The 12,324-nt window shown below is 39.4% G+C and overlaps 1 protein-coding gene and 1 non-coding gene across 2 annotated transcripts in view; both read left to right on the top strand.

Moving 5' to 3' along the window:
* Positions 1-12,324, top strand: part of NAA30 (N-alpha-acetyltransferase 30, NatC catalytic subunit) — a 34,420-nt gene that overhangs the window by 17,112 nt on the left and 4,984 nt on the right. The gene's annotated exons all lie outside the window — the stretch shown is intronic.
* On the top strand, positions 10,384-10,510 carry LOC132533635 (small nucleolar RNA SNORA3/SNORA45 family). The gene has a single exon (XR_009545492.1). It is a non-coding gene; the product is annotated as a small nucleolar RNA SNORA3/SNORA45 family (small nucleolar RNA).

The following is a 12,324-nucleotide window of genomic DNA, read 5'->3' as shown; positions in this document are numbered from 1 at the left end:
TTTTTTGGGGGGTTATCTTTATATATTTATTAATTGGATAATGACAATAATTGAGAGGAGAGGGGGAGATAGAGAGACAGACACCTACAGCCCTGCTTCACACTCACAAACCTTTCCTCCTGCAGGTGGGGATTAGGGACTCAAACCTGGGTCCTTGTGCATTGTAGCCTTGCACATTGTAGCATGTATACTCATCCAGGTGCACCACCACCCTGCCCCTGCCTCTTCAACTTTTTATCTGTCCTTTTTTTTTTTTTCAAATGTGGTTTTTTTTTTTTTTATTGGGGAATTAATGTTTTACATGCATAACATTCCCCAGTTTCCCATTTAAAAATACAACCCTCACTAGGTCCTCTGAATCCTTCTTGGACCTGTATTCTCCCTACCCACCCCCACCCCAGAGTCTTTTACTTTGGTGCGATATGCCAATTCCGTTTCAGGTTCTACTTCTGTTTTCTTTTCTGATCTTGTTTTTCAACTTCTGCCTGAGAGTGAGATCATCCCATATTCATCCTTCTGTTTCTGACTTATTTCACTCAACATGATTTTTTTCAAGGTCCATCCAAGATCGGCTGAAAACGGTGAAGTCACCATTTTTTACAGCTGACTAGTATTCCATTGTGTATATATACCACAACTTGCTCAGCCACTCATCTGTTGTTGGACACCTGGGTTGCTTCCAGGATTTGGCTATTACAAATTGTGCTGCCGAGAACATATGTACACACAGATCTTTTTGGATGGGTGTGTTGGGTTCCTTAGGATATATCCCCAGGAGAGGAATTGCAGGGTCATAGGGTAGGTCCATTTCTAGCCTTCTGAGAGTTCTCCAGACTGTTCTCCACAGAGGTTGGACCAATTTGCATTCCCACCAGCAGTGTAGGAGGGTTCCTTTGACCCCACACCCTCTCCAGCATTTGCTGCTGTTACCTTTTCTGATGTATGACATTCTCACAGGAGTGAAGTGATATCTATCTCATTGTTGTCTTTATTTGCATTTCTCTGACAATCAGAGACTTGGAGCATTTTTTCATATGTTTCTCAGCCTTTTGGATCTCTTCTGTGGTGAATATTCTGTCCATGTCCTCCCCCCATTTTTGGATGGGGTTATTTGTTGTCTTGTTGAATCTGGCAAGCTCTTTATATATGTTGGTTATTAAACTCTTATCTGATGTATGGCATGTAAAGATCTTCTCCCATTCTGTGAGGGGTCTCTTGGTTTGGGTAGTGGTTTCTTTTGCTGTGAAGAAGCTTTTTAATTTGATGTAGTCCCATAGGTTTATACTTGCCTTAGTCTTCTTTGTAATTGGATTCGTTTCATTGAAGATGTCTTTAAAATGTATGCAGAAAAGAGTTCTGCCAATATTTTCTTCTAAGTATTTGATAATTTGTGGTCTAACATCCAAGTCCTTGATCCACTTGGAATTTACTTTTGTATTTGGTGAAATACAGTGGTTCAGTTTCATTCTTCTGCATGTTTCAACCCATTTTTTTTCAACACCATTTGTTGAAGAAACTTTGCTTTCCCCATTTAATAGTCTGAGCCCCTTTGTCAAAGATTAGATGTCCATAGGTGTGGGGGCTCTCAAATGTGGTTTTATTTTAATTAACTTTATTTTTAAACTTTCTGAAGAGAATAGCAATTACTTACTTTTTGTACATATTAAGATTAAAAAAAATTATCTGCAGGGCTAACGGGTTCCTAAAATACCTGCTACTTTTTGATGTGCCCTTCTCCATAGATAGGGATAGAGAGAACCGAGATAAGAAGAGACATCACACCACTGCTTTACTACTTTTGTAGCCTCCCATTCCTACACTCCTTAGTGCTAACACATAAGACTCTGACCAAGTAGACTTAAGTAAAATAACTGCTACAAAAGGGCATGTCAAGAAAATCAGTACAGGTCCAAAAAGGATGACAGAGGACCTAGTGGGTGTTGTATGTTATGTGGAAAACTGAGAAATGCTGTGCATGTACAGACTATTGTGTTTACTGTCGAATGTATAACATTAATCCCCCAATAAAGGACCGGCGTAAGGATTGCAGTCCGAGGCCCCAGCTCCCCACCTGCTGGGGAGTCACTTCACAGGCAGTGAAGCAGGTCTACAGGTGTCTGTCTTTCCCACTCTCTGTCTTCCCCTCCTTTCTCCATTTCTCTCTGTCCTATTGTTGACAATGACAACATCAATAACAACAACAAGGGAATAAATAAATAAAAATATATAAAGAAAGAGAAAGGACAGGAAGACACAGAAAACTGAGAAATGTTATATTTATTGTGAACCAATAACCTCTCAATAAAAAATGAGAGTGACAAATAGAGATAAAAGATTCTCCTCTGTCTTCCCCTCTCTCGATTTCTCTGTCTTATCCAAAAAAAAAAAATCAGAGAGTGAAAAGTTTTATGTCCAGAAGGAATAAAAAAAATTAAAGGAGATACTATTTAATAATGTTTTAATTGGGTCCTTTATAGACTGAGGCATATTTTAATAAGGAGAGAAAGATAAAATTATTGAATGTAGCAAGCACATGGTATTTTGGGACTTAAAACCTAGGTCTCTGCACATTGTAAATTATCTGCTCTACCGGGTGGGTGAGCAATCTCTTGGCCCCTAAAATACCTTCAGTGTATACAATATAGTAGTAGTGGTGGTGGTGGTGGTGGTGGTGGTGGTTTTTACACGTTTTTTTAAATTAATTAATTTATTCCCTTTCATTGCCCTTGTTTTATTGTTGTAGTCATAATTATTATTGATGTCATCGCTGTTGGATAGGACAGAGAGAAATAGAGAGAGGAGGGGAAGACAGAGAGGGGGAAAGAAAGACATCTGCAGAACTGTTTCACCACTTGTGAAGCGACTCCCCTGCAGGTGGGGAGCTGGGTGCTCGAACCGGGATCCTTACACCGATCCTTGCGCTTTGCGCCACGTGCGTTTAACGACTGTGCTACCACCCGACTCCCTACACATGTGTTTTTTAATTTTACTTCTTTGTTTTATATAGAGACAGAAATTGAAAGTTAAAGGGGAGATAGAGAGAAAAAACATACCTACAGCGCTGCTTTAGCACTTGTGAAATTTCCCTCTTATGGGTAGGGACAGGGACTTGAACGCAGATCCTTGCATATTTCAGTATGTGTGTTCTACCAGATGGATGACCCAGCCCCCAGAAAACTCTGTGTCTATGTGTATATGTATGTATAGTTGAGCTGAGGAAAACCTTTGATACTTTACGGTAGTTGCAATACAATGGAAGCGCTTAGCGTATTTTATTTTTATTAAGTTGGGCTAACCTTTCTAGATATTTAGCAGTCATGACCTACTGGCAGAAAATCTGTCAGAAAGATGCTTGAGAAGGGTTTTAAATTACATTTTTTTAAATTTTTCATTATCTTTTATTTTATTTGATGGAGACAATCAGAAATCAAGAGGGAAGGGGGTGATATAGAGGGAGAGAGATACACTTGCAACACTGCTTCACTACTTGCAAAGCTTTCCCCCTGCAGGTGGGGATCAGGGGCTCAAACCTGGGTCCTTGTTCACTGTAATGTGTGCGCTCAACCAGGTGCACCACCACCCGGCCCTGGTTAATATATTTTCTATTATTTAGGTTGTACTGTTTTTTGTTATCAGTGGGACTCAGCACTTGCATGACCAGTCCATTGCTCCTGGTGTTCTTGGGACCTTTTTTTGATAATTGGGGCGGGGGGAGGGTGTGTGTTTGGCTTGTGTGTGTACTAGAGATAAAGGGATGCCTGCAGGATTACTTCATGGCTTGTGAAACTTCTCTGCAGGTAGGGACCAAGGCTCTTAAATATAGATCCCTGTGCATTGTGATATGTACATCACTACCGCACTCTCTTCTTTCCTCTTTCTCTTTCTTCTCCTCCCCCTCCTCCCCTCCTCTTTCTCCTTTTTTCCCCCTCTTCCTCCTTTTTTGTTGTTTGTTTTGTCTTAAAATAGATTTATTTATGAAAGATAGGAGAAAGAAAAAACCAGAGCCCTAACATATGTAATGCCAGGACTCAAACTCATGCTTGAGAGACCAATGCTTTATCTATTTTCCCAGACATACTTGCTTTTTTTTTACTCTTATAAAATAGAGATTTTTATACTTATCAACCTGTCTCCAGAGAAATCTTTTAATATTTCATTGCAGCTTTTCAGTCTGTATTCAGTTTTCATTTTTCTGTTCTTTTTGCAGGATTCATTTTTTATCTTAAGTCATATTTATATTGCTCTTATTTTTTGTTTGTCATTTGTCATACAAAGATAGGTAGCATAAAATTAAGACAGAGTAGTCATCAGAGTTTAAATGTGTCATGTTTTTTGCTCAAATATTAATAGTAATATATTCTCTCTTGATCTGATATTTTTTGCCTTGGGATGACTTTACTAGCATTTCTTTTTACTGGATAGAGACAGACAAATCCGTAGAGAAGAGGGAGATAGAATGGAAGAGAGACCCTTGCAGCACTGCTTCACCATTTGTGAGGTTTTCCCCCTGCAGGTAGGGTTGGAGGATTGAACGCAGCCCCTTCTATATCGTAACGTGTATTCTAGCGAGTACGCCGCTACCTGGCCCCAGCTAACATTCATTAAAATAGTTACATATTTTAATGAGAAAAATACAGAAAGAGAGAGACTACTGCACCATTTGGCTCTAGTTTATCGTGGTACTGAGGATTGAACCTGGGATCTCAGAGTCTTTTGTATAACTATTATGCTCTATCCCCAGCCCTAACATTTTATGTCACATTTGGATATGTTAAATAACATAGCCAAAATTCAGTTTCATTTTTTATAAATTTAGAGCAAAGACATTATGGCATTAAACAAACAAAATGTTTGCTTCTTTATAAAAAAAAAAGAAATGCATTGCTGGGCTGGAGAAATAGCATAATAGTTACACACACACAAAAAAAAAACAACTTTCATGTCTGAGGCATCAAGGTCCCAGGTTCAATCCCCAACACCATTATAAGCCAGAGCTGAGAAGTGCTCTAATAAAAAATGAAGAAAGAAAAGAAAGAAATGCATTGCCTAGCCAGTTGATCTGGTTTTGATTTGGTCACATCCATATTTGCTTTGATTGCCTAATGATGTAATAGTTACAAGGACAAGTATCTTAGGCCCACATTTTACATCAGGGAGATAGTAAAAATATAAACATAAAAACACATATAGGATCAGGAAAATAGGATATTGGTAGCACACAGGACTTGCATTGACAGACCTGAGGTTAAATCTTTTTTTTTTTTTAAAGATTTATTTATTCATGAAGAATGATAGGCAAGAGAGAGAAGGAAAGAATGAACGAACAAACCAGATATCACTCTGGTACATGTGCTGCCAGGGATTGAATTCCGAACCTCATGCTTGAGAGACCAACACTTTCTCCACTGTACCACCTCCCAGACCACACCCCAGGTTCAGTCTTAAAACTATCATTTGCCAGAGTTGAGTGGTGCTCCAGTCTCTCTCCCCCTGTCTTCTCCCCCCATCATAAAAATAATAAAATCATAAATATGTTAAACATGCATGTAAATATCATGAATCCATTTTCAAAAGCATACATTTCATTTTTAAAAATGCCATATTAGTAAGAGAGAGGAGGAAAAGAGACCTAGACTATTACTCTGGCATGTAAAATGCCAAGAGTCAAACTCAGGATCTCATGTGGAGAGTAGCAGTTTATCCACTATGCCTCATTTTTTAAAAAGTATTTTTTATTTTTATTTATTGATAGAAATAGAGAAATCGAGAGGGAAGAGAGGAGAGAGAAAGAGAGACCTAGAACACTATTCCACCGTTCATGAAGCTTCCCTATTGCAGGTGGAAACTGAGGGGTTGAACCTGGATCTTTGTGCTTGGTAACCTGTGATTAGCCAGAAGTGCACCACTACCCAGCCCTACTGCACTGCATTTAAAAGTAGAAGTTGTGTGTCTGAAATAAGGAACCTACCTATCACCATGATACACAGTGCTTTGCTTTTTAAGGTGTAGATGTCTCTCAAATTTCCCATCTCTGAAAATTTAGTAACAGAAAGTTCATATTTAAAGTATCCTCTTACGATATTAAGTTGACTAGTACATGATGAGCATAAACAGCTATCAGAGTTTCTTGGTGCAATTTAAAGAGTCAATGTTACTGGGCTGGGGAGACAGCATAATGGTAAGGCTCTGAAGCCCCAGGTTCAATCCCCAGCACCACCATAAGCCAGAACTGAGTAGTGCTCTGGTCTCTTTCTGTGTCTACTCTTTCTCATTAAAATAAAATTAAAATACTTTTAAAAACCTGTTAACCTTGACAGATTTTTTTTTTAAAACCACGGCACTACTTGGTTTTTTTTTTTTAAAACCACAGTACTACTCCACTAGTGTGGAGGATTAAATATACATGTTTAAAAATATTTATGTTAAAAAAAAAAAACGGAGTCGGGCTGTAGCGCAGCGGGTTAAGCGCAGGTGGCACAAAGCACAAGGACCGGCATAAGGATCCCGGTTCGAGCCCCTGACTCCCCACCTGCAGGGGAGTTGCTTCACAGGCGGTGAAGCAGGTCTGCAGGTGGGTGTATCTTTCTCTCCCCCTCTCTGTCTTCTCCCTCTTCTCTCCATTTCTCTCTGTCCTATCCAACAACGACAACAATAATAACTATAACAATGAAACAAGGGCAACAAAAGGGAATAAATAAATAAAATATATATTAAAATATTTATGATTTTATTATTTTTATGAAGGAGGAGAGGGAGGGAGGGAAAGAAAAGGGGGAGAGAGACTAGAGCACCCTCAACTTCGGCAAATGTTTTTTTTTTCTTTTTGCGGACAAAGTGCTTTATTGAGGGCAGGGCAGAGGGGCTGTGGGGGTGGGGCGGTGTCCTGGTAACCGCAGAAAGCAAAATATATTTCTTGTTTTTTATTGAATAGAGACCGAGAGAAATTGAGAGAGGGAGATAGAGAGGAAAAGAGACAGAGAGACACCTGCAGCCCTACTTCACCACTCGTGAAGCTTTCCCCCCTGCAGGTGGGGATCAGGGGCTTGAACCTGCGCCCTTGTGCACTGTAATGTGTGTGCTTAACCACGTGCGCCACCACCTGGTCCATAATAGCGGTTTTAAGATTGAACCTGGGGTGTGGTGCAGTGGAGAAAGTATTGGTTTCTCAAGCGTGAGGTCTGGAGTTCATTCCCTGACAGCACATGTACCAGAGTGTTACTACCTAGTTCTTTCTCTCTCTCTCTGCCTATCATTCTTCATGAATAAATAAATAAAATCTTTTAAAAAGATTATGGTTGTGTAGGGCATTAAACCTGGGACTTTGGAGCCTCAGGCTTCAGAGTCTCTGTATAACTATTAAGCTATCTACCCCCACCCCTTAACAGATTTTTTGATTGACCATCTTATCATTTTTCTTCCCTAGTACCTGGCAACCACCTTTGCTTCTGAGTTTGACTATTTCTTCATAAAGTGAGATCTTACAGTTTGTCTTCTTTGTCTGACATATGTCACTTACATTGTCTTCTAGGTTTATCTGTATTGTCATAATGGATTTCCTTTCATGTGACTACATAGTATTCCACTTTGTGTATGTCACATATTTTTATTGTGCATTCGTTTGGTGGTAGACTTCTAGGTTGTTTTCATACTTGGTGATTGTCATAATGCTGCAGTGAAGGTGAAAGTGAAGATTTATCTTTGACATATTGATTTTGCTTTGGATATGTACCAAAAGCAAATACTGCTAAATTATGTCAGTTCTATTTTTAAATTTTTATAGCACCTTGATACTGTTTTCCATAATCACTGTATTAACACACATTCTCACAGTGTTAGATTAATTTAAATAAACAGTAATAAGCATGCTATGTGATAACAAAACAGCATACAATTGATAGTAATATATAAGATAAATGGTGCTATTTTTACTTTTTTTAAACTTTTTAAAAAATATATTTATTTCCTTTTGTTGCCCTTGTTTTATTGTTGTAGTTATTGTTGGATAAGACAGAAATGGAAAGAGGAGGGGAAGACAGAGGGGGAGAGAAAGATAGACACTTGCAGACCTGCTTCACCGCCTGTGAATCGACTCCCCTGCAGGTGGGGAGCTGGAGGCTTGAACTGGGATTCTTACGCTGGTCCTTGCACTTTGTACCACCTGTGCTTAACCCACTGTGCTACCGCCTGACTCCCTATTTTTACTTTCTTTATGTTTTATGGAGGGGGTGGTTAATGGTCTATAATACAGTTGTTGACACATAAGTACAGTTTCTTATTTCCCCATGATATGTGTGTGCAAAATATTTTTAACCCCAATTTAGTTCCGTTTCCACTATCATGCATCAGGACCCCAATCCCTTTCCCTCCAGCCCATCCCCACCCTCTTTTCTTAAAGCCCTTTGCTTTGGTGCAATACACCAAACCCAGTTCAAGTTTCACTTGTGTTTCTCTTTCTGTCCTTGTTTCTTAAGTTCTGCCTATGAGTGAAGTCATCTAGTATTCAACCTTCTCTTTTTGGCTTATCTCACTTAACATTCCTTCAGGTTCCATCCAAATGAGTCAAAGATGACGAATTAATTTTTTTTTTAACAATAGTAATCCATTGTGTACTACAACTTTCTTCCCTCTCTCCCCCTCTATGCCTTCCTCACTCCTTTCCCTCCTTCCCTTCCTCTTTCCCTTCCTTCCTTCGCCCCTCCCTCTCTCCCTCCCTTCCTCCCTTCCTTCCTTCCTTCCTTCCTTCCTTCCATCCATCCATCCATCCAGGTTTATCACTGGGGCTCAATGCCTGTACTATGAATCCACCACTCCTGGTGAATTTTTTCCTTCTCTCTCTCTCCCCCTCCCTCCCTTTTCTTTCTTTCTTTCTTTCCTTCCTTCCTTCTTTCTTTCTTTCTATTACATTTGATGGAACATAGAGAAAATTATAGGGGAAGGGAAGATAGGGAGAGAGATAGACACCTACAGACCTATTTCACTGCTCATGAAGCTTCTTCTGCTGGCAGGTGGGCTTGAGCCTGGGTCTTTGTGCATGGTGATGTGTGTGCTCAACCACGTGCAGCACTGCTCAGCCCCTGTACCACAACTTTCTTAGCCATTCACCTGTTGTTGAACATTTGCGTTGCTTTGAGCTTTGTGCTATTTACAGATTGTGCTGCTATGAAAGACATATCAATGTCTATGGTAGACATATCAATAGTTCTTTTCAAATGTTTGTTTCCTTTGCATATATCCTAAAGAGAGGGAATACGGGATCACAGAGTCGATCCATTTCTAGCATATTTATATTTATATTTATATTTGAAAGAGTCAGAACATCATTCTGGCACATGTCATGTCAGGGATCATACTCAGGACCCTAGGTTTGAGAGTCCAATCATTTATTCACCATGCCATCTCCCAGGACACTGAAATGAAGTTATTTACAAACTATAAGCATTTGAGATTGACTTGCTTTTGTCAAGTATACTAACTTTCAGTTTGTCTCAGCACAATATATAGTAATTCTGATTTGTTTTTTAATTTTTATTGATTTTTTTTATCAGAACATTGTTCTGCTCTGGCTTGTGAGGTATTCTAGGGGATTGAAGCTGGTACCTTGGAGCCACAAGGCATGGGAGTCTTTTTGCATAATTACTATGCTCCCTTACCCATAATTCTGATCTTAAAAGGTTAATTGTAAAGAGCATTCGAGTTGGGAGTTGGGCTGTAGCGCAGCGGGTTGAGCGCTTGTGGCGCGGAGCACAAGGACCAGCATGGGGATCCCGGATCGGACCTTGGCTCCCCACCTGCAGGGGAGTTTCTTCACTGGCGGTGAGGCAGGTCTGCAGGTGTCTGTCTTTCTCTCCCCCTCTCTGTCTTCCCCTCCTCTCTCCATTTCTCTCTGTCCTATCCGACGACAGCAACAGTGATGACTACAACAATGGAACAACAAGGGCAACAAAAGGGAATAAATAAATAAAATAAAATAAAATAAAAAAAGAGCATTCGAGTTGTTCATTCAACACTACCAGTGGAATTCCTGTTATGTACAAGAAGCTAATGCTTAGATTCAGGCAGTGAGCAAATCTACTTACTCTCCCTACGGGAGTTTGCTGCCTACAATATTAAAAACTACTTTCGGAGTTGTAATGTTTTGGTTTGACCTAACAATGGTTGGTTGCTAAGAGACTCGGAGTTTCACTGTAATTCTTTTTTCTGTTAAGTGGAATTCAACTTTGTCAAACTTCAGGACCAAAATAACCTTATTATCCTTTGCTGTCTATGTAGTACTTTTGTGATGTGGGCTAAAAGAACGATTTTGTAATGAATTTCCAGTATTAACCCAGATTCTCTTTTAATATACTTAGAATGAGTGTGATTAAGTATTAAAAATGTAGTTGCTGTGAGGCTAGAGTCTCACCGAGGCATGACGTTGCCCCGGCGTGCTGGAGTCCTCGGAGAGCAGCCGCTGGCCTTATTCCCTGGCTGTGGCCCCGTGGCCGGGCCGGTCACCAGGCCAGGGACAGGCAAAAAAAAAAAAAATGTAGTTGCTTTTTTTTCCCTGACGTTTTCTGCTGTGTCAAACAGTATATTACCTTTTTGTTTGAAAGATGTGAGTATACTTAGAAAAATTTCATTTTAGCTAAAGTTAGCCTTTTGTGTGACTTTTTGTTTATAGTTGGACTTATTTCATTAAAATGCCAACAAATGTGAATGCAACACTTTACCTCTTCCTCTTAAGTATGTTTTTACTGCCAAATATCAGTGAAAGTGAACTTGATACCCTTCATAGTGCTATGAATAGGTTAAAGATCCCATTAGCTACTTTGTTTTTCAGGAGACAGTTAACTGGAAGAGTGAGGGGAGTCAAAGTGCAAGCTATTTAACTCTAGTTCAGATTTGAATTTTGGTAAGCCTTCAGTGAAGGTTACTTTTTAAATTCCTCCTTTGTGTGTGTGTGTGTGAAATCAGTCACAAGTTTGGAGGTGCTGCAGTGTTATCACCTGTTCATTGTTTTTGATTTAGTAATTCAGTTTTGATTGAGTGCTGACCTAAAACCAGAGTCTAGGAATGTCTTAGGATTGTTCCAAACTGAAAACTTGTATTGGCCATGTTAGAATGCTAGGAACTGGTAGATGACATACATACTAAAAATTTAATTCCATTTCTGTTTAAGCTAGTAAAGAGAACGTTTTGGCTTTTTATTCTTTCCTTAATTTGCTTGCTCCACAACTTTTACTTATGACCTTCCTGGTAACATTTTCCTTTGATCCTGAACTATCATAACTTCTTTTTAGATGTCTAAAAGTTTTGATTTAACATGCGACTTGCTTTTATGAGTTAACATGTATATTGATAATGGCATTAAAACAATGCTTTCTTTTGGAGTCCATTGATCATTTAGAAGCTTCACAGTACTTTGTTTATTGTTTATGTAATATAGGTAATATAATGAAAGATACTAAGTACATGTATATTTAACAAATGTTTAAGAATCACTTATGTGTTGGACCTAGAGGAAATAAATGTAATGGAGGTGCAGATGGACCCTCCTTTTGTGCTCACCCCTGAAGAGAAATGACACAGTTATCTTTGGTTGAATAAGGAGCAGTACAGTGTGCTGTCAGTGTAGTATAAGAGGAAAAGAACACTCTACCCAGTATGGAAGTGGCAAGCTAAGGCCATAAGGAAGATTTGGAAGAACATTGTTCCAGACAATGACAACAGTTTATGTTCTGAAATGTCTAAGATGGGAATGTCTTATATCTTTTTTTTTAAATTTTTAAAATATTTTATTTTATTTATTCCCTTTTGTTGCCCTTATTTTATTGTTGTAGTTATTATTGTTGTTGTCGTTGTTGGATAGGACAGAGAGAAACAGAGAGGGGGAGAGAAAGATAGACACCTGCAGACCTGCTTCACCGCCTGTGAAGCGACTCCCCTGCAGGTGGGGAGCCGGGGTTCGAACCAGGATCCTTATGCCGGTCCTTGTGCTTTGCGCCACCTGCGCTTAACCCGCTGCACTACAGCCCGACTCCCCAGAATGTCTTATATCTTATGGTGGGCTCCCAAAACAAAGACTAGGGTCTTTAAGGTCTCTCCTTAGATGGTCTCTGATTTGTGGACTTAATCTTGAGAACAAAAAGGAGAGTCAGTCAATAAGTGGCTTAAAACAGGGAATTAAGTAGAAACCATTACTTCCCTTGAGAATGTGAAGCCTTTTGAGTTAGGAGGTTATAATTACAATGAAAGGTGATGGCTGCTGAGACTAGAACAGGAAAGAGGTTCAAAGATGACTCTTAGCTTTCAGGTTTGAGGCAAGGATAAGATCCAGATTTTATC

This window comes from Erinaceus europaeus, chromosome 16 (genome assembly GCF_950295315.1).
Source record: "Erinaceus europaeus chromosome 16, mEriEur2.1, whole genome shotgun sequence".
In the NCBI taxonomy this organism is placed as follows: domain Eukaryota; kingdom Metazoa; phylum Chordata; class Mammalia; order Eulipotyphla; family Erinaceidae; genus Erinaceus; species Erinaceus europaeus.
The sequence above is the reverse complement of the archived record's forward strand: the minus strand, read 5'-3'. Positions and strand labels throughout refer to the sequence as shown.